Here is a 23,000-nt window from a genome sequence, read left to right as displayed (position 1 = left end):
AATGATAAAGCGTGACACAGTGATTCACTTTTGCCACAGAATCATGTGGGGAACTGAACTTTCAGCCCAGTCAGCAACAGTGAGACAGTGAGAATTGTTCCTCACATTTGCCGGGCCCCTTGGATAGTTGCTAAACATCTACCGTCACAAGAACTTACACACCACACCTAAACAGGATGGCCGCCTGCTAACAAGGGTGTGAAATAAGACCCAGACTCTCTTAAAACAAAGTCCTTATGCACGTTTTTACACCTACTATAAATAGATGTTATTCTAAATAATAAGACAACTATACCTGATTTTAGCCAAATGTTCCCGGTGCTTTGTTTATTATTTATTTAGTTTGTGTTACTGCCACTGAAGCTGGGATTTTGCATATGCTAGGTAAATCTCTATCACTAAGCTTCCTCCTCCCCCAAAAGAACAAGGATGCTTTGGTAAGCAATACCTACAAGATACTGGCTCTTTCCAAACTTGGGGTGTGGTAAGGACATTATACACACATGCCTCAAATGGGCATTTATTCCTTCAGTAAACAAATAAGCACTGCATTGCCAGTGCGTGTGGAGCACTGGGAAGAGGATCATACAATAACTTTACTGATCATGAGGAGCTCATATTTGGGCAGACAGGTAGTGAAATGAAGACACTCACAAGTTAATTAAACACATGTGCATTTATTTCTGCTCTCTTAAAAGGAAAAACAGAATGCCTGAAATCATAAGAGCAAAAAGAAGATGGGAGAAAAACTAATAAAAAAGAAAATTTAAATTAAAAAGAGAATAGAAACCTAATGTAACTTAGCATACTAGAGAAAAATGATATCAATCCCTCTACAAGCAAACCCAGCAGAGAACTCTGGAGAAGATTGGAACTGTTGGTGTCTTAGGCACTGTTCTGTTGACCACTACAACTTATAAAAGAGAGCACTATTTGAAGGCTTGCTTACAGTTTGAGAGGGTGAATCCATAATCATCATGGTAGGCATGGCATTGGAGCAGTAGCTGAGACCTTACATCTGATCCAAAAATTGGAGTCATAGAGAGAATGAGACTGGGCTTTTGAAATTGCAAAGCTCACACCTAGTGACATACCTCCTCCAACAAGGCCATACCTCATAATCCTTCCTGAACAGTCCACTAGCTAGGTTCCAAGCATTCAAATAAATGAGCCTAAGAGGGCCATTCTCATTCAAACCACCACAGTCAGTAACAGGAAACTGTTTCTGGATTGGTTTCCTTCTTATTGATTTGTAAATGCTTTGTGTATATTATGGAAACAAATCAATCATGAATCTCCCTAGAGGAAGATTTGTCTTTTCATTTTCTTAACTGTGTCTTTTGAAAAACAGAAGAAAAATTTAATATTTTGTGACCCAATTTATGTATACTATTTCTTTGGGGAGGGTCTTTCTATGGATTACTTAAGATGTCTTTCTGTATCTCAAGAATACATAAATCTGATCTTGTTTTCTCTAAAGAAAAAAAAACATTACCCCAAATGTCTGCAATACAATAGAGAGCCACTCATCATACCAAGAACCAGAGCCGTTGAATGGGGACAGATAAAACACAGATGCCAATACGAAGATGACTTTGACATTGGGCTTATCTAAATTGTTTCACAACAGAAACCATAAAAAGTACTTCAACCAGCAATTACGAATTATCTTGAAACAAAGGAAAAAAGAGAAAGTTTCAGTAAGGGAATAAAACCTCTCAAAAAGGAACAAACTGGAAATTGTAGCACCAAAATCAAATTAAAACATTAGAATTCTCTCCAGACAGCACAAACATAAGTTGGAGGAATGAATGAATGAAATCAAAGACAAACCTATAGGAATCACCCAATCTGAACTACAGAAAGAAGCAGGGAAAATGAAGACCAAAAGGATTATAAGACACTAATAAAAGCTCTCAATTTTAGATTATTGTATTTCCAGAAAAAGAAGAGAAAGAGTGTAAGATTTTTAAAACTGTTTGAAGATGAGTGCAATGGCACATGTCTCTAATTACTAGCACTTCGGAGCTAGAGGTAGGGGTAGTGTGAGTTCTAGACCAGCCTGAGCTACGTGACAAGACTGTGTCTCAAAACTATTTGAAGAAGTAATGTCTAAAATATGACAAATTTACAAAAAAGATGTAGTATTACACATTCAAGAAGTGAATCAAACCCCAAATAGTATAGTCCTAAAGAAATATGTGACAAAAACACATCAAAATAAAACTCCTGAAAACTAAAGACAAGGGAAAAATATTGAAAACACATAGAGAAAATGAGACATTATGTATAGAGAAACAACAATTCAAATTACAGTGTATCATTTGAAACCATGGAAGTTAGAAATAAGTGATTCTGGGGAACATGATTTATTACAGTGATGCCAAGATTAGTCAACCTCTAACAAGACTGATAAAGGAAAAGGGATGATCAATCACCAGCTAGGATATTACTGTAGATCTTCTAGTTATTACGAGGTTAATGAGGGATTGTTACAAACAAGTTCTCATACATAGATTTAGCTGCTAAGATTAAATTGATCAATGCCTTGAAAAGCACAAACTATCAAAACTCACTCAACATGAAAAAGATGATCTGAATTGCCCTATTAGTACTACAAAAATTGAATCCATACATTTGAAGTACATGAAAAAGAAATCTTCACGTCTATATAATTGCATTATCAAATTCCAGCAAATATTTAAATATGTGAGACAAATGCTATACAATCTCTTCCAGAAAAAGTAGAACAAGAGGCAACAGTTCCCAATTTAATATAAGAAATCCTAACATGAAGACTGAAAAAAAATTGAGGTAAGGAAAAAGAGAGAAAATTACATTTAAGTCTATTGAGTTGACTTCTGAACCTGCTGATTAGAGTCATTCTTCTGCATGTGGATGAGCTAGCTTCACAACATAAATTATTGAAAAGATAATCTTGTCTCCATTGTTTGTTCTTAACACTGTTGTCAAAACTCATTTGTCTGTGAATACAAGTGTTTACTTCTGTGTCTAGTATTCTTTTCCATACACCCATGTGTCAATTTTATTCGAATCTCATGCTGATTTGATTGCTATGGCTTTGTACAATATTTTAAATTCAACGACAAGTAGTCACAATGATTTCTGCTTTGTTCTCTTTGTTTGGGATTGTTTTGGCATTTGATGTTTGTTTGTTTGTGTGTGTGTGTGTGTGTGTGTGTGTGTGTGTTTCCATACAAATCTTAAGATTTTTTTTCTGGTATTTTGGGAGGGATTGCACTGAATGAGTAGATCCATTGGGTAGTATAGGCAATTTACAGTCTTAATTCTTACAGCCCATGAACATAAGATATCATTCTACTTTTTGAGTTCTCTTAAATTACTTTTGTTCTATAGATGTCTGTTAAGTCCATTTGCTTCATTACCCATCCTCCTGAATATTAACCTTCAGCAAGCGATGAAAGGAGACAGAGACAGAGACCCAAATTGGAGCACAGGACTGAAATCTCAAGGTCCAAATCAGGAGCAGAAGGAGAGAGAGCACGAGCATGGAACTCAGGACCGCATGGGGTGCACCCACACACTGAGACAATGGGGATGTTCTATTGGGAACTCACCAAGGCCAGCTGGCCTGGGTCTGGAAAAGCCTGGGATAAAACCGGACTCTCTGAACATAGCGGACAATGAGGACTACTAGGAACTCAAGAACAATGGCAATGGGTTTCTGATCCTACTGCACGCACTGGCTTTGTGGGAGCCTAGGCAGTTTGGATGCTCAACTTACTAGACCTGGATGGAGGTGGGGGTTCCTTGGACTTCCCACAGGACAGGGAACCCTGATTGCTTTTCGGGCTGAGGGGAGACTTAATTGGGGGAGGGGGAGGGAAATGGGAGGCAGTGGCGGGGAAGAGACAGAAATCTTTAATAAATAAATAAATTAATAAAAAAAATTACTTTTGTTAATGTTTCAGAATTTTCATTACAGATTTAGTTTACCTCTATGGAAAAATTCCTAGTAGATATTTTTCATAGCTATTATAATAGGGATTGTTTTCCTGACTTCATGGGAGGGGGTCTTGCTTACGTACGCATGTATACGGAGGCCAGAGTGTCTTTTTCAATCACTTTCAATCTCATTTTTGAATTTTTTATTTAAATAACTTTTAAAATTTATTTTACATACCAACCAGGTTCCCCTCCCTACTCTCCTCCCATACTCTTCCTCTTTCCCACCTATCCCCTCCCCATCTGCTCCCCCTCCATCTCCTTTCAGAAAGGGGCAGGCCTCCCCATGGGTTGCGCAAAGCATGGCACATCAAGTTGAGGCAGGACCAACTTCCTCCCCTTATGTCGAAGCAGAGGGCAGGTAATCCATCATGGGGAACAGGTTATCAAAAGTCAGCTAAGTGCCAGGGAGAAGTCCTGCTCTCACTCTTAGAAGTCTTACTGGGAGATCAAGCTACACAACTGTCACACACATGCAGAGGGCCTAGATCTCTCCCATGCAGGCTCCACAACTGTTGGTCCAGAGTCCATGAGCTCTCATGAGCTCAGGTTCTCTGTCTCTGTGGGTTCCCCATCATAACTCCACAGGCTCATACAATCCCTCCTCCCTTTCTTCCACAAGACTCTTCGGAGCTCAGCAGTGCTTATCTGTGGTTAATCTCATTTTTTGAGACAGGGTCTCTCACTGAACGTGGAGGTGGCAGATTTGGTTAAAATAAACCCATTGATTAATGGGCAAAGAAAGTGAAGTGCATATATATAATGGAATACTAGTCTGTCATTAAAAAAAGCAAAATACTTTGATTTGTGACAACATAAATGAAACAGATACAATTATGTTCATCAAACTTAACCAGGAGCAAAAAGCCAAGTACCACACAATGTCATCCGCATGTGGAATCTACTGTCGAGAAACAAAGAGATGAATGTTTTTGCTCATCTGGCTCCCTCCCCTCTACGTAGTCTAGTACCTAATCCTAGAAAATGGTGTTTCCCACTTTTAGGGTAGGTTTTCCCACCTCAGTTAACCTAATTTTAATAATTCTTCTTGGGGAAACCTGTCTCCTGGGTGATTTTAGGTCTTGCCCAATAGACAATATTAAGCTTAACACTGCCAAAAGTTGATCTCATGCAAGTTGAGGAAATAACAGTAGCTATCAGTGAGGCTAGGGAGCCTAGTAAAAGAAGTAAAGGAGGGAGTTGTTGGTGAGCGTGGCTTAAGATACATGTAGACTAAGTAAGGTGTTCAGCTCTGCAATAGCAAGGTAGGTTAGATACAGATAAAAATAATCTACTATGTATCCTTAGTATCCAGAAAGAAATACTTCGAATGATTGTTTGCAAAGACATGTTTACATAATGTATAATATGTATCAAAGCATCACATGTTAACCCATAAGTGGCACAATTTTATGTATCATTTGAAAATAGTTTAGAACAGGGTCTACAATGTCTACAATGCCAGTATTCTGACTGTTGAGGTTCCAGGCCAGCCTAGGCTGTACAGTGAGTTCCAGGTAAGATTGGGCTACACAGTGAGACCTTTTCTCAATGAAAAACTGAATCTGTTGTTTTTTAAGTAGTGAACTATAAGGTTGATATGGTTTGTGGCCTTTGGTATACAACCGTTCAATAAAATACTAACAAATAGAATTCAGCAATGGTGCACAAAGCAGCCAAATGGAAAATATTTTTGGAGCACAAGACTAGTCTAATTCATGAAAATTACTCAATGTACTCTACCATATTAATAGGCTCAAGAAGAAAGCCCACAGGGTTCTATAAATTGATGTACAAATGCATTTGATCTAATACAACATGCATTCATGGTTCAAAAGAAAGAATTCTTATTTTTTTAATGAAGGGGGAAGAGTGCCTCTCTAAACATTGTACAGGCCATCTATAAAACCCATCATCATTCATAATACTGAGGGACTGAATCTTTCTCCTAAAAGATCAGCAATAAGGCATTAAGAATTACTCTTAACACTCTTATTCCTCATGGTCCTGGAATTCTAGCCACTTCAATAAATCAAGGGGAAAAAGATAGAAAATTGGGAAGTGTAGTGATGAGCTGCGGGCTGCGTTCCTGCCGCCTAACTCCTGGCCGTCTGGCTAGCTTATGCCCCGAAATAACAACACACAAATTGTATTCATTTAAACACTGCCTGGCCCATTAGTTTCCGCCTCTTATTGGCTAATTGTCATATCTTGCTTTAACCCATATCTAATAATCTGTGTAGCACCACGAGGTGGTGGCTTACCGGGAAGATTCTAGTGTACGTCCATCTTGGGCTGGAGCTTCATCATGTCTGGCTCACTTCCCTTCTTCCCAGCATTCTGTTCTGTCTACTCCACCTGCCTAATTTTCTGACCTATCAGACCATGCAGTTTTCTTTATTGATTAACCAATGAAACAACAGATTGACAAATGACCTTCCCACATCAGGGAAGGATGAAAGAATAGATGATTTGTATTTTGAAGTCTGTGAAGCAGTGAATGAGCTTACAAAAACTTTATAATGTAAGACTAGCACCCTAAATTGTTTCATGATAGATGATTATCTCTGATAATTTGTGTGCCATCGTTCTAATTATTTTTGGCTAATTTTTATTTTTACTTATTAAATAGTTCATTTATTCTTTGAAATTTTCATGCGCATATAGAATGTCTCTTGATCATATCTACCCTGACTTCTCGCCATCTCCCCACTGGACTCCACTGTCACAATGCCCTCCCAATTTGATATTCTCCTTTTTTATTGATTTATTTTTGTCTGTTTATTCTTTTAACTCACTGACTACAGTTTGTGCTGCCCATATGTCCATGGGTACAGCATCATCTACTGGGGCATGAGCAACCTACCAGTTGCCATACCCTTGAAGATGAGGGACTCTCCCTCCCCTGGAAACTACGAGCTGCCAGTAGCTCCCTCCACTAGAGGAGAGGCACTGGGAGTCACTCCCCTGTCCATGCTGCAATTTTGCCAGCTTGTTCTTGTGTAGTTAACACAGCTGTTGAGAATTCATATTGCAACAGCAATGCCATGTCCAGAAGACAGCACTTTGCTGTACTCATCCCCATTCTCTCATCCTAATGGTCTTTCTGCTTCATGTTCTGTAATATTTCCTGAGCTTTGAGGGTAAGAGATTGATACAGATGAGCCCTATAGCTGAAAACTTGGAGTCACCAATTCTCGGAACACTGAAGAGAGTTTATTTATAAAGCATTCTCTACTGTAATAAGAAACTTCTTTAACTGAAGTTGGGAGCAACATGACTCTTTGGATATAAGCACAAATATTTGAAAGGAAGCTTGGCAGCCTGAATAGGTTCTCCTCTAGGGTCTGTGACTTCTTGAGGCATGGATTTTTGACCTGTTTTATAATACCAGCCAAGAAATACCTTCTTTGGAGGAAACCTCAAATCTAATCAAGAGAACAATTGGCTACTCCCACAAACTCTCTTGCCACTATTGATTGAACCAGTAGGCACATCTTGCCTGGCCAGTCAGTATTGTAGCATGCAGGGTCCAGCCCTGGAGAAGACCATTGGTATGTTTTCTCCCCCCACAGCTTGTAGCACCTTCTAGCACTAGCCATCAGGGAGAGAGTTTTCTGGTAAGTTCGAGATTGAATTCTCTGTATCCCACAACCAAAATATGTGGTGTCTTCAGCAATAGTCTTAACATATGTTGCTACATTTTAAACATTTATAGACTTTAAAATATATAACATTTATATAACAGACATGATATAGAAATGTGTTTGTAACTGTGCAGGTACAGCACACGAATAGAACTATAAAAATGGGGTTGAACTGGGAATAATGAAAGGCCTAACGTAAAGGGCAAGGAGTTATTAAATAACAGTTTCTGATTTGTCTGTTTACTGGAAATTTGAAAATAGTAATGCATTACTTAAATTTTATTTGCTTTTGAATCTTAAAAAGTAAAATTAGCATACACAGTAACCGGTTTCGTTATAGCATGACAGATTCTTTTACATCCCTATACATTAAAATCAAATATGTGGAAATGAGAATTAACAACACAACATTACTTTCAGTTACGTTAGAGAAAATGCAATTCTCAGGACAAATCTAACATGTATGTAGAACTTATCTGTTAGAAATTATAGAAATACTGATCAAAAAAATATAGAACTCGAAGGCATCACATACCTTGTCTATGGATTGGGGAATGCTATCAAGTTGCAGAGTCTCCCACCATACAAACCTCTGTGTAGTGAAATTTCTGTCGAAATTCTAGGAAGGTGTTTTATTGATATAAACAGGACTATTCAAAAAATATATTTGAAAAATGAAAAGCTAGGATAGCTTAAAACAGTTCTAAAGAAAGAATAAAACAGAAAGAATTTCTCTACTTAATTTTAAGATTTGTGACTTAACTGCAGTAGCCAAGGTGATGTGGTATCGGCCGACAGGAAGACACACAAATCAATAGAATAGAATGAAAGACTATGAATAAATATGTTCAACTGACTGGTGACAAAATGTAAAAGCACAGAGATACAGGAAGGACAACTTGTGGTCTAGGGCTAGACAAAGGAGTTCTTCAATGTATGACCCATAAGGAAAAAACTCAACTTTATTAAAATTAATTTTTTTTCTGCAAATGTTTTAAGAGAATGAAAATACCAGAAAGAGACTGGAAGAAAATATTCGTTGACTAAATCCTTTTTTTCTAGGGCTATGATAAATGACTAGAAACTTGCTTCCTTCAGACGACAGAAATGTATTCTCCTAGAGTCCTGGCAACTCGGTGACCACCGTGAAGCTGCCAGCAGGTCCACATTCTCTTGAGAAAGTATGGAGGGGCCTTCCTCATTTCCGACTTCTGTTGTCTGCTGGCAAACTGGCAATGCGTTTGCAATAGTGCAAACTGTCAGCTTTAGTGTTCTCCTTGTGTAAACATCCCCTAACCTCCCCTTCTAAGGGTACCAGGTCTTGAATCAGAACCCACTGTAATCCCCTGTGATCCTAGTTTAGTTTGAATATATCTCCAAAGACTATATTTCTAAATAAATGTCAGAGATTTGATTCCTTTGAGGATAAAACTAATTACGGTAATAACATAAGCTATGTACTCAACAAAGACCTTATACTAATGATATGTAAAGTACAATCAAAACTCAACAGTAAAAAAATGGTTACAAAATAGGCAAATGATAACAGAAAGGAGATATGGATATCAAATAAGCACAAAAAAATAAATGTTTGAAGACAATAGCTAGTTGGGAAATACAAATTCAAACCACAATAAGATAACATACCTATTAAAACAGATTAAATAAAAATATAATAACACACATACTGACAAGTATGTGGGGAAATTGAATCATGCAAACATGGCTGAAGTGCTGGGGACTTTAGAATAGTGCGGGCTCTGCAAACAGTGCCTCAGGTTCCTAAATCCAAACACGCATTTACCATAACCACACAGCAACTGACAGACAGAAATGGGAACATATATTCACATCCAAACTGATCACTGATACTCATATCAGATTTCCTTATAATACAAAATACTGGGAATCGTCTGAATCTCCTTCAATGGGTACCAGTTATGTAATCTCCATTCTAGCCACATAATAGACAGTGAGTCAGCAACAGAAAGGAATGAGCTACTGACAACATGCAGCGGCCTGGAAAATTTCACTGGCTAGCTCAGCGGCGTTGCACTTAATAAAAACGTATCTCAATAGGTAGTATACTATGATTCTACACACATAACTTTTAAAATAATAATAAAGCCAGCAAATTGCACAAATCTGCACATGAAGTAAAACTGCACAAAACTGTTTCTATATATATATAAACGTATGTAAAGTGACAAAATTTGACTAAGGTCTTTCTCAACAGTATTGTATTAATGCAAATTTTCTGGGTTTTGATATTGTACAACAGCTGTATACAAATACGTCATTGGGGAAAGGAGGGCACACAGGACTTTTTCTACAGTTTGCAACTGTTGATATAATTATTTGTAATTTAAAAGTTATTTAAAATGTGAAGGGTGCGAATGCCGTGTTTTAATCATCTTCAGCAGGGTTGACAGAGGTATTATTAACCTTATTAAGTAATAATGAAGAGTTACTGGGCCACTGGGATAAACAGTTTACATTGATTGCCTTGTATTCATAAGTAGATAGCATTGTGGCATTCCCATTTTCAGATCAGAAATTTGAAATGCGTAGAGATTGGATAGCTTGTCTTAAATTAAAAAACTGTAGGCGACAGACCAGAGCCTTGAACCTTGGTGTCCACCTGACTGCAAAACTTGAGACTTTATGCAAAAGGCCATCAGAGACCCATAGCTGGGTAGTTGTAAGGCTAAGTAATGCATCACATGTCGGTTGTGGAGCTGTGCTTGGAACACAGCCAGCATGCAACAAATAGCACGCTTTTAATGTTATCATCTTTCTGATGATGATTTGTTAGTGGTGGTCTTGGATTTAGCATTGAAAGACATCTGGTGTCTAAATTTATGACAGTGTCTCAGACCCTTATCTATACAATCCTGAAGCTACCTACCTCAAAGAGTCACTGTGGACGTAGGCTAAAATTAAGGGTGATGGTGTATGTGCAAAGCTCTCTGTAAACAGTAAGCTCCCTGCATGGTAGCCACAGTGCAGTTTATTCCATTACTTTGCCTCTAGATTGGCAGCTAAAAAGCTTTGTGCCTCTCAGCCATGCCACGATCCACAAGCTCATCACCCAGCTCGCTCGCTGTGTGTTTCTATGGCATCAATCACCATAGTTTCTAGCTTCTCTGACAGAAATATTAGGTGAAAGGCAGTTTAACAGAAGGAATCCGTGAATTTGATTCAAAGGACTCCATCCTCTCCACTTCAAATCAGTGTTTAGCTGAGGAGACGGCAGCAGGTCACAAACTTACCATGGCCCCATTAAGGGTCACTGCTTCCCAATCTCTTTTGCAAAGCTTTAATAAAGCCATGTGTTCTGGGTTAGTCTTCTGGGCTTATCAATAACTGATAGATCTTTCTGAAATCATTCTGTCTTCAGAGATAAATTGTCCCCAGTTGTTTCACCACAGCAGGATTAGCAAGCTTTGACCTGGGGCCCATCTGGTTCTCTATTGCCCATATGTTGTGTTGATTTTTTTACATTTTCGATGCTTGCAAAAAAAATTCCCTAAGAAAATCGTGACAGGTAAACATTACATTAAATTCCGATTTCAGTGTTCGGCAGCCAAGCTTTTCATTGGAACACAGCTACTGTCCTTGTGCGTGAAGAACCAAGTGGTGGTAAAGGTTAAAATGTTAGCTATTTGGCCATGTACAGATAAAACTTGACAAGCCCAGCTCTCCACGATAAAAACATCAGTAATCAGTAACAGGCAGGTCTGCACTCAACCTATAGTTAGCTACGAACCATCCGCCCCACTCAGCCCACATTCCTCTTGGCTTTCTCTAGGTTTTGAAATCACATTGATCTCCCCCAGTGCACAGCAAGGAGAACAAGGTCTAATTTTTATTTCATATTTTTATCCCACAGGGTGCCTAACACAGGATTTTATTCATAATAAAGTAAATAGACAAATAATGAGTGTTTTTAAAAACAACAGAGATACATCAAATTTCCATAGCAACTATGCTTCAGGATTGAAGGTTCACTGTACAGCATCTTTTCTTTATATCCAGTCTATTCTGTTCAGGGCTGAGGGTTAAATGTGAAGATGCCACAGGTAAAAATGATCTTTAAACTCAAGAGCAGATAGATCCACAAATCACATTTCTGTGTTAGGCGTCTGTTGTTTTTGCTCTTGGAATAAAGATGTTTCAAAACGAAATCACAAAAGCCACAGACCATAAAAGAAAAAAGCCGATAAATTTGACTAGATAATAATAAAGGATCTCTGCATAACAAGGAACTTCCAAACAAAGCAAATGACAACTGGTTGTATGGGTGGGGGAGTGCAAGAGAGGATTAATATTACATAAAGAATTAACTGCCCCAAAAGAATTGTGTTTATAAATCAGTAAGAACAAGACCAACACATCAGAGAAAAAGATACATAGAGATGAATAGGCAGCTAACAGAAGAACAAATACAAATGGCTGCTGAAATGTTAAAGAGGGGCTCCAGGAATAATAAGAAATGCACATTTAAAACCTTCGTAGTAAGCTCTGATGTTGACAAGGTTGAATGACATGCTTTATGGCATAAGTCTGAGGCAGCAAACACTCACACATTGCCGGTAGGAGCACTATCATTTTCTCTGTGTGGCTAAAAACGCACCTGTCTTTTGATCTAACACTACTAGAAATGCATTCTGCAGAGATGCATGTTCACATGTAAAATGATCATCGAGGCACTTTAATTTTTTTACTATTTATTAATTGTACAAAATAATGAGTTTTCATCATGGCATTTTATACCACTGTTTAAGATATTTGGCTCATAATTATCTTTTATTGCCCTCTTTTATTCTCCTCCAAACCTAGAGTCATTGTAGCTTTTTTTTTCTGAGACAGGGTTTCTCTGTGTTACTTTGGAGCCTGTCCTGGAACTAGCTCTTGTAGACCAGGCTGTCCTCGAACTCACAGAGATCCGCCTACCTATGCCTCCCAAGTGCTGAGATTAAAGGCGTGCACCACCACTGCCTGGCCATTGTAGCATTCTTTGTGCCAGTAAAATATTAGAAAAAATGAAATATAAATCAACAGACATCTGTTAAATCCAATACCAATACTGGGTTATTTTGCATTGTAACAAGGAAGTGATTTACATTCTTGAAACAGAAGAAAAGGCTAAAATGTCTGTGTTTATCCTTTTGCACAGTTTTGATTTGTGTCGTGTGATGAGGGTTTGAAGGGAATAAAGGGAAGAGAGAGATTCTAATTGAAAAATGGGGTACTGAACTGAACAGAGAATTCTCAACAGAAGTTCAAATGGCCAAAAGACACTTAAGGTCATGCTCAACCTCCTTAGCGATCACGGAAATGCAAATCAAAACAACTTTGAGATACCATCTTACACATGTCAGAGTGGCTAAAATCAAAAACACCAACGATAGCCTTTGCTGGAGAGGTTGTGGAGAAAGGGGTACACTCATCCATTGCTGGTGGGAATGCAAACTTGTCCAACCACTTTGGAAATCAATGCGGTGGTTTCTCAGGAAATTTGGGATCAACCTACCCCAGGATCCAGCAATACCACTCCTGGGAATATACCCAAGAGATGCCCTATCATACTACAAAAGCGTTTGTTCAACTATGTTCATAGCAGCATGATTTGTAATAGCCAGAACCTGGAAACAACCTAGATGTCTCTCAATGGAAGAATGGATAAATAATATATATGCATTAGAGTATTACTCAGCGGTAAAAAACAATGACATATTGAATTTTGCATGCAAATGGATAGAAATAGAAAACACTATCCTGAGATAATCCAGACCCAAAAAGATGAACATGGTATGTACTCACTCATAAGTGGATTCTAGCCATAAATAAAGGACATTGAGCCTATAATTCATGGTCCTAGAGAAGCTAAATAAGAAGGTGAACCCAAAGAAAAACATATAGTTATCCTCCTGGATATGGAAATAGACAAGATTGCCAGGCAAAAATTGGGAACTTGGGGGTGGGGGTGGGGTGGGGGTAAGGGGAGATGGGGAGAGAGAAGGGAGAAAGGGAGGATGGTGAGAGCTTGGGGGAATGGGATGGTTGAGATGTAGGAAGGGTGGATATGGGAGCAGGGAAGAAGATATCTTAACTAAGGGAGCCATTTTAGGGTTGGCAAGAGACTTGGCTCTAGAGGGGTCCCCAAGTGTCCATGGAGATGTCCCCAGCTAGTTCCTTGGGCAACTGAGGAGAGAGAACCTGAAATGGCCCTATCCTATAGCCACATTGATAAATATCTTGCATATCACTATAGAACCTTCATCAGGCGATGGATGGAGATAGAGACAGAGACCCACATTGGAGCACTGGACTGAGCTTCCAAGGTCCAAATGAGGAGCAGAAGGAGGGTGAACAGGAGCAAGGAAATCAGGACCACGAGGAGTGCGCCCACCCACTGAGACGGTGGAGCTGATCTATTGGGAGTTCACCAAGGCCAGCTGGAGTGGGACTGATAGAGCATGTGATCAGACTGGACTCTCTGAATGTGGCTGACAATGAGGGCCGACTGAGAAGCCGAGGACAATGACACTGGGTTTTGAATCTACTGCATGGACTGTCTTGGGGGAGCCTAGTCTGTTTGGATGCTCACCTTCCTAGAACTGGATGGAGGGGGTAAGACCTTGGACTTCCCACAGGGCAGGGAACCCTGACTGCTCTTTGGACTGGAGAGGGAGGGGGAGGGGAGGGAGGAAAGAAATGGGAGGAGGGAAATGGGAGGAGGTGGAAATTTTCAATAAAGAAAAATAAATAAATAAAATAAAATAAAAAATCAAAATAAATAAATAAAATTAGTTGTTAAAAGCAGAAAAACTAAAAAATTAATCCATTTTTAAAAATGTATAGTTATTTCTTGTGTTTTACTGGTAAACACAGTTTGTTTTATTATTATCCAGTATGCATTTGTTATACCTTTCTTGTATGCTTTCAGTACTTGGCAAATCTAAAACATAAGAACTTTATTAATTCAGGTGAGACTGTAAGTGACTGGTTAAAACTTTTCATGAATAAAATCTGATTGAGTCTAGGACTTTGACATGAAAATCGAGATTTGTAGAAATGCAAACCCATTTTAATTTAGTAACAGGCAATGATGTTAATGAACATAGGCAAAAATTCTCACTTCTGTGAAGTCATTATTTTTGGCAATAGAGGCGTAAATAGGACCATAATTCAAATTTCTAATTATTCTCCTATGGCAAGTGCCTCAGCTAGAAGTTAGTCACTATGCATATTTATAATGAGGGATCGTTTCTTCCTCTGTATCCTGTTCTGTACAGCCTAGGATTGCCTATGAGAAGAAAAAGTCTCTGTCGATTTTTCATCTCTTTCTCCAAAAATGCTAAAGGAAATCTGAATCATCAATGGCTTCTCTATAAGCCAATCAACATTTAAAAGTCCTATCTTCTCCGAGTATATTCTTTCTAAGGGTGAAAATTAAAGTGTGTACATATGTCTATTCAATAAACACTTGCAGCAGTAACTAATTTTACTTGCACTAAACATCAGGTCTGATGTCACTTACAGTGGAAACCTCTACCATTCAAATGGAGGCCTGGCCAATGTCTCCCAGAACCATCAGGCATACTGCTCCATCCGGTATTGCTGCCTCTGTGCCGTGCTGCCTCCCTTATCAGTTTGTGAGCGCTAAAAATGGAGGACGTTGGACGGCGCTGGGTTTTTTAGCCTTTAACCTTTCTTCTCTGTGCTTCCACAAATATTGGGACAGAAAATGTGCTCGCTCAGTTGGTGAATGAGTTAATGAATAAGTGCCGCCCACCGCTGTTTTCAGTCACAGACTTAAAAGCAGGAGTGTTTGTGTTACCCTCCTCCTCTTCAGCTATAGTCCCCCACCTTGCTTTTTCCTCTTTCTGTTTTTCTTTCTTAGCGCTCTGTTGTCCCTGTCTCGGGCCCCTTCTCCCTCTCCATGTAGGCATATGTGGATCACAATAGCCTATTAAAGGGGGAGTATGGGAGGAGTGAAGATATAAACAGTGCGCGTGCATGAAATTCTCAAAAACTAGAAAAACAACTAAATTCAATTTTTAAAATCTCTTTTAAAAGTTTTTTTTTTTTTTTGCAGGACTATTTAGTGACTTGGTTGCGTAGCTTCCAGGGAAGAAGTAGCAGGAAGGCTCATAGTGCTTCACAGTCTCTATGAAGTCCCCTTTGAGTAATGTGGTCCACAGCTCCGGACATATAAAAAGAGTCAGGTGCAAAAAGCCCGAAGAGAGACCCAAGAGACAGCTCAATAGATTAGGCGATTGCAGCCAAGCCTGACAACTTGAGTTTGATCCCTGGAACCCATGCGGTATAAAGAGAGAGCTGTCTCTGCGCTCTGTCCTCCACTCACTCTTCTCTGACACCCACAGGCACACGTACTGGATATTGTTTTGAAATGTTTTAGAAAGAACCCCAAAGAGGACATTGGTCCTGTACCTGAGCAATCACACCCATGACCTTTACATCAATTTGTTTGGTTCATTAATTTACAGATTTTATTTTGATTTCTGTCTTAATCCATATCCTGCTGTAGGTGAAGCCAATCTAGACAATACTGAATAGAAAAGCACATAACGCAGATGAATTTGCCTACAGCTTAAACATCTGATCATTTTAAATGGAAAATAAAAACAATACAGTTGAGTCCAGGACCCTAATTAAATGTGCTGCTTTTATCAGTTTCGTCCCTTATCATTCAATAATCTAGCAATTAGAAAACCATGACAACCATTAGCCATTGGAAGTAAAGTTTTAAGGAAAGACAGACACACCTCCGTTTTTGTGTTGTCTGTGACTGCTTCCAGAGCACAGCCAAGTAACTGTGACAGAGAACATATCACCCACGTATCTGAAATATTTACTGTCCTTTTTACAGAAAAGAACCAACTTACAGACTCCTGCTACCTCCGAAAGATTTTCCGACAAGAGGTCTAAACAATACTCAGCAGACAAGGGGCTGATACTGTACTGAGCTCTAATAAGTGTCAGGGGTTGGGAAATTCTAAGATCACAGAAGTCCAGAATAGTGTTTGTCTGAAACACACACAGCAACAGGAGAAAGGACAGATTCATAGGACAGAGCAAACAATGACAAACATCAAATCTGAGCGTTACTGTGAAAAGCCACCAAGCACGGCGATCTGAGACAGATTAATCTGCTGTCTTTCATGGAAGCAATTATGTGTTTTCTAGAAAACTGGAAGGCTGTCATTCATTTCAGCTGAAAATCTCCTAACTCACCTAACCGATTATCCCAGCAAACTAACACATTTGATTGAAAGGGCGAAGATGTCTAACTCTGTAAGAAACAGAGAAAGATATTTGGGGCGTCTTTATTTATATGCAGATATACATATTAATTTCTCTATTGCTCATAAATATTTTATGGGTCAAGGCAACTATTATTATACTCCCTTTACAGGTAAAGAAATTGAAATACAGAGAAGTGAAGCAACTTGCACAAGTCACACAGCTAATAACTGGGAAGTTAGAAAATTAAGAGCTGGGCCAGAGAAGATGGCTCACTGGGTGAAGACACTTGCTGACAAGCCTCATGATTTGAGCTCTGTCCCCAAGCCCCACATGGTGGAGGCAGAGAAACAAGTTCGGCAGGTTGTTGTTTTCTGACCCCTGCACAGGTACCATGGCAAGGACACTCCACTCTGCATGTTAATCAATTAATTACTATGGTAAGAATTTAAAATTCTTAAAGGGAAAAAAAACAATCTATGTAGCTCAATTTTGGGGTCTGAGAGTTTAAGCCCAGAATTAAGGACTGGAGTTTGGATCCTAGCACCCACATAAAACCCGGACGTGGTCCCCAGGACTGAGGTAGTTGAAAATATGAGGGTTTACTAGGGCTTGCGGGCTGCCAGCCTAGCTCCAGACTCAGTAAGACCCTACAAAGGAATAACATGAAAAGTGATAATAGAAAGCCCCAGCACTCTCCTCTAGCCACTGCACCCTCACAAACATGTTCATTCACCACACACATAGAAACTTCAATGCCGCGGTCGGAGTTATCCAAGCGATCCAGACCAAAAAAAAAAATTCATACTGCGTCAAAAACCATGGAATCATCTCTCCGACTCCAATATTAAATGATTTGGTCTGCATTTACATGTACCGAACTGTGAGAATTACAAGGAAACAGAGAAGACACATCTTTTCATTCATTCCACAAATAATAGGTGGCTACAATGTACCAATCTATATTCCAGGCTCTTTGAAGGAAGCAATGAACAAAACAGACAAAAACTCCCTGCTCTTAGAGCGCTTGTATCCTCAGAGTAAGAAACTTACAATACGCCACATAGAATCTCCGTGACCTGTCTCCTTCAACCCAGCTAGCTCTCAGGAGCCTTATTGTACAGGTGAGAAAATTCAGACTTAGAGAGGTTAGGTACTCACCGAACATCATCTTTAGTGAGCGGCGGGGTCCTGGTCTGCTTGCTTGTGAAGTCTGTGGGTAAGAAGTTGATGACCACCTGACTGGCTAGCAAGTGCGTAGTTATGATCAGCAACTGGCTGTCAGGGAGTCTTTTAATAGTTCACGATTTCTTTTGAAGAGAACCCACTACAATGGTAAAACCTTAATCTGCGGAAGTCCTATCAAAAACTCCCAGCCAATAGGCTGGGACGCAGATTCTTATGGAAATGATCACCCTTTTGCCTCTGGAAAGGAATGACAAAGGAGATTTTTGAGACTGATGTTCTTCAGAAATGCCCGGATTGAGATTCTAAGATAAAGAATCATCTCAAAGACTGTCCTAACCTCTGACTGAGGAAGTGGCAGCCTGCCTCAGAAGGACAGCTCACCAAGGAAGAGGACTAAAACACATATTTGTGCCTTAGGTCCTGAGTTCAAAGTCATCTAAGAATGTATTTGTTACCCAAGGTAGCTTCAATCGAACACCCTGTCACCCAGATCCTGAAAGAACCTGCCCCTCCATGGAATGAAGCCCAGAGCAGGCAGCTTTCGTGTTTTCAGCAGCAGAAGTCAACCGTAAAGATTCAGAGTAAAATCACTCAGAGGGTGTCACCCCAAACGCGTGACTTTCCGACAATTTGGTGGGACCTTCCGAAACAGTGTCTACAAAACCAGAATGGAGGTGACTAGCCCAAAGTTCGGTTTTTAAGTCTTTTGAACTTGTGTTTATGTAGCTAAAGCATAGCTAAAGTCTGTATAATAATGTAATTTTCATCTCAACTACTGAATACATGTTTTAACAATTAATTGCTCTGCTTTAGATCCAGCTGGCTGGGGAGATGCTAGGATTTGGCTCTGGCAAGGGTAGTGGAGGGATAAAGACTTCATAGCTGAATTTTACCTAGGATTTAGATGTATCTGACTTCTTAGACTTCACTGAGATTTCCCAAACGTTTTGAAGAGGGGTGTACGTGTGGACAACTAGGGAATTACTATGTTTGTTCCATGGGACAGAAAAATAACTGAATGTCCAGGAAAGATAGGCTGAGCCACCACAGAGAAACACGGAGTCACAGCCTTATTGCAAACAGATCCCCTCAGGGTGGGGTCCTAAACTGGAAATCCAGCAAATGCTCTCTGGATTGAGAGTTCTATAGGGCCTTTGGGTCCTCCTCTCTCCCTGCTTAGACGCCTGACCAGCGCCATCCCACTGTACCTCATCAGAATGTCTTCTGGGAAGAAGAGCAATCTGCCATTTCAGGGAGAGCCTATTTGTTTAGTCTAACCACCTGTGTCCTTGGAACTCTATTTCGAGTTGACTCATCACTTCTTTTTCATTTTCTTAGCTTCTTCTCATCTTCTTTCCATTGCTCATCTTAGGTTTCTTAAAGCAACACCTCTGTGAAACTGCATGTAAGCATTCCACCCCAGCCCTTCTCCCACCGTGTGTGTGTGTGTGTGTGTGTGTGTGTGTGTGAGAGAGAGAGAGAGAGAGAGAGAGAGAGAGAGAGAGAGAGAGAGTGCATGCGTGTGCGCACGCACTGAGTGTTCCTGGAGACTACCAGAGAACTGGGATGCCTGCTTACACTTTAAAGCCATCATCACAGGTAATCTTAGTAAGTTCATTTTCTCATTTTAAAATAATTATCCCATGTGTTTTTCTTCTCCTCAAACCTTCTCCACCCCTCATTCTCCACCGATGACCTCATTTTGTAATTCACTGAGATAACAGAAAGCTAAAAGCCCTGAATCCTCACAATACTGCAGTTATCTGTCATCCCTTCAAGCCCTTGAGAATTTCGGTTTCCTGATTACTGTCTTCCCAACTTAAACTCCATGTATATATTCTCACTTTCAGACTTCGTGTGTGTGTGGTGCGTGTTCATGAGTAACCAGAGGCACGGCCCCTTGTTTTAGAGTATTGTCCTGAGACAGCGTTTCTCACTGAACCAGGGTAGATTAGCTGGCCTGTAAACCTGCAGAATCCTCCTATCTCTGCCCACCATACTGGGGTTCCATCCCCACAGTCATGCCTAGCCTAGCTTTGTTTTCTTTTACATGGATACTGGGGACTGAACCCAGTTCCTCATTCTTGCAGAAGTGTTTTCCTCCACGGAGCTATCTGTTCATCCCCTCATTTGTCTTTTGTGACTTCAAATATTTGTATAGAATCAATACCCCCATTCCCTCATGCTACATTCCCTCCCAACTTCACGTGCTCTTGTCTTAAATCCACTGAGTCCACTTAGTGCCGTCTGTAAGTGCATGGCCGTAGGACCATCTTCCGGACCATTAGTAGCCTCTCAATGGCCTCATTCCTGAAGAAAACTGACTTTCCTTCTCCCTGCAGCCATCAGTTGTCAATAGTTCCTCAGCCCGGTGCTGACTCTCCCTTGCCTAACACATGGCACTGTCTATAACACTACCTTTATATTTTCCTGCTTGCTTCTCTAAGTTCTCCCCCCAATCAGTCTCCAATCTTACCTGCGCTCTCATCACATTAATCTTACCTGTCCATGTGATTGGGGTTGTTTGCTGTAGTTGCTTGTTTGTTTTGTTTTCTGACATGTTGGAATCCTCACTTCTTCAGTTCCTTCTTTATTCAACCCAGACCCTGGGATTCAATATTATGATCATCTCCTTGCACATATGTTCAAATGAATGATATCTCTCTCTCCATCGGATTTGATAGGTCAAAGGTATTATTCTATTATCTCATATCTTTGAGGAGAAGGGCACCAGGGGTAGGAGCAGAGGGGGAGTGAAGGGGTGTAAAATAAATAAAGAAAAGAAATCTGACACCCATCGAAGAATTTCCTGCCCCCACTCATTTCATGGGCTATGCTGTTTCCACTTCCGTAAATACTATGCCTTCCTTAGAACTGGCTTCTTTACTCATCGCGACACTGATAAAGTTCTGGGACCATTTCAACAACAATGTTTGTTATGGCAAATCCAATAGACACATTTGAGTCCTCAGATTCCCAGAACTGCCAGTGGCATGAGAAGCCACTGGTTACTGACTTCTTGAAATGTTCTCCATTCTTGGTGTCCGGGATACCATACTTTGTGGTTTTTCTCCTACTTTCCAGCCAGACATTCCTTCTCAGGATCTTCAAGGCCCTTCTACAGGCCCTCTAAGTGTGATCTTCCTGGCAGAAATCTGTGTCTGGCTCCATCTTGCACCTCTCACTACTTGCCTGGCACTACTAATAAATACCAGTTGTTTTACACGGAGAAATATAAAGGGATGAGTAGTCCCTAAAAGGTGCTTATATACTGAGGTACATTTTCTCTTTTAGTTTACTAACGCCCTTCAATAATTCAGAGATAATAATCACAGCAAATAAGAATGATCCTCTATTTTGCTCCATTAGTAGTTGTTTGGAATTTTAAAAATAGATCTTTTTAGTATGGGAAGAGTCTATACTTTTATTGAAAAACTGGTTACCTGGGCCACACAAATTTTCTTCCTTGGAATGAAACAGCAATCTTTTCTGCTATGAGTCAGTTGGAGTGCTCTTACATAAGAGCACAATAGTTAAGGGACCGATCCACTGGAGGAAATCTCAGGGCGAAGCAGCAGCTCTCTCTAGCCCCCAGGACCTTGTGATGCTATTTAGGTAGCTCTGTCCACTGAAAGAGTTATTCAGCATGTAAGTTCAGAACATCTCTTTCCTGAGCCTTGTAGCCCCAGTGTCCGGGTAGGAAAGCTTGTGCTCACACCAAGAGAAACTTCAGCCGTCTGTCATGCCTGGATCATCTTCTGCGGAGACGATCAGAGCAATTACAGGAGTTTGATGATCAATATCTCCAACTGATGTCGGTTGAAACACTGAACTTTGAAGTACAGATAACCAATGACCCTTCTATTTGTTTCAGTTGGGGGGGGGGTTGTGAATCCATTGGCCTCTCTAATTATTGATCACTTTGAGGACACTGAAGCAACACTGTTGAACAGAGGAATTGGAAATGAAGATGTAAGAAGGAGCATAATGAAATGATAATGAGACAATCAGGTAGCACAGACCTTAAATATGTTACCTTAATCTTTAAACCATGCTTCTAAGACAGATACCACTTACTCTCTCTATGGATAATAAAAGAACAAATTAAAGCTCCAAGAAATTAAATAACTGAGTTGCGGTCACATGGCTGATATGTGGGAAATAGAATCCAAATTCAGATCTGTTTTAATCACGCCCTCCCTATAAGTCATTTACTCTGTTAACCCCTGAGAATAAAAAGGAAGAGGCTTAAATGTATCTTCACATATTTCTCCATATAACTAAGGAGCTCAGGAAAAAATGAAATTCAGCATAGCTTCACTGGCTCTAAATAGTTAACATTCTTCTATGTCCTTTTCCAAGAAGAAGCTAGACCCATGCTAGCGTGAATTTTGTCACTGTGATTAGAATACTAAGACTTCAAAACTCATGGCCAACATACAGATCACAGACTGTCGCCTTTGGATCCCAATGGCTGGAGGCTAAAGTGGGGAATGAGTCAAGGCATTCAGAAGCAGAAAGAGAGGAAGAAGAAGTCTTTGATGAGAAGTAAACACCAGGGTATGTCGAGCATCCTAGTCACCATAGCCCTCCCTCAGGAGAGGCCCCAGAATATGGCAGACAGCAACTGGAACATGGTAGAAAAATGACCATAAGTCACTGAGAGTTTTTTTTATTGATAAAAGGAGAATAATAAAAAAAAATTTCCACCTCCTCCCAGCCTCCCATTTCCCTCCCCCTCCTCCCACCCTTCTCCCCCTCCCCCCACTCCTCTCCCCCTCCCTCTCCAGTCCAAAGAGCAGTCAGGGTTCCCTGCCCTGTGGTAAGTCCTAGGTCCTCCCCCCTCCGTCCATATCTAGGAAAGTGAACATCCAAACTGGCTAGGCTCCCACCAAGCCAGCACAT

This window comes from Microtus pennsylvanicus, chromosome X (assembly GCF_037038515.1).
Source record: "Microtus pennsylvanicus isolate mMicPen1 chromosome X, mMicPen1.hap1, whole genome shotgun sequence".
Classification (NCBI taxonomy): domain Eukaryota; kingdom Metazoa; phylum Chordata; class Mammalia; order Rodentia; family Cricetidae; genus Microtus; species Microtus pennsylvanicus.
The sequence above is the reverse complement of the archived record's forward strand: the minus strand, read 5'-3'. Positions refer to the sequence as shown.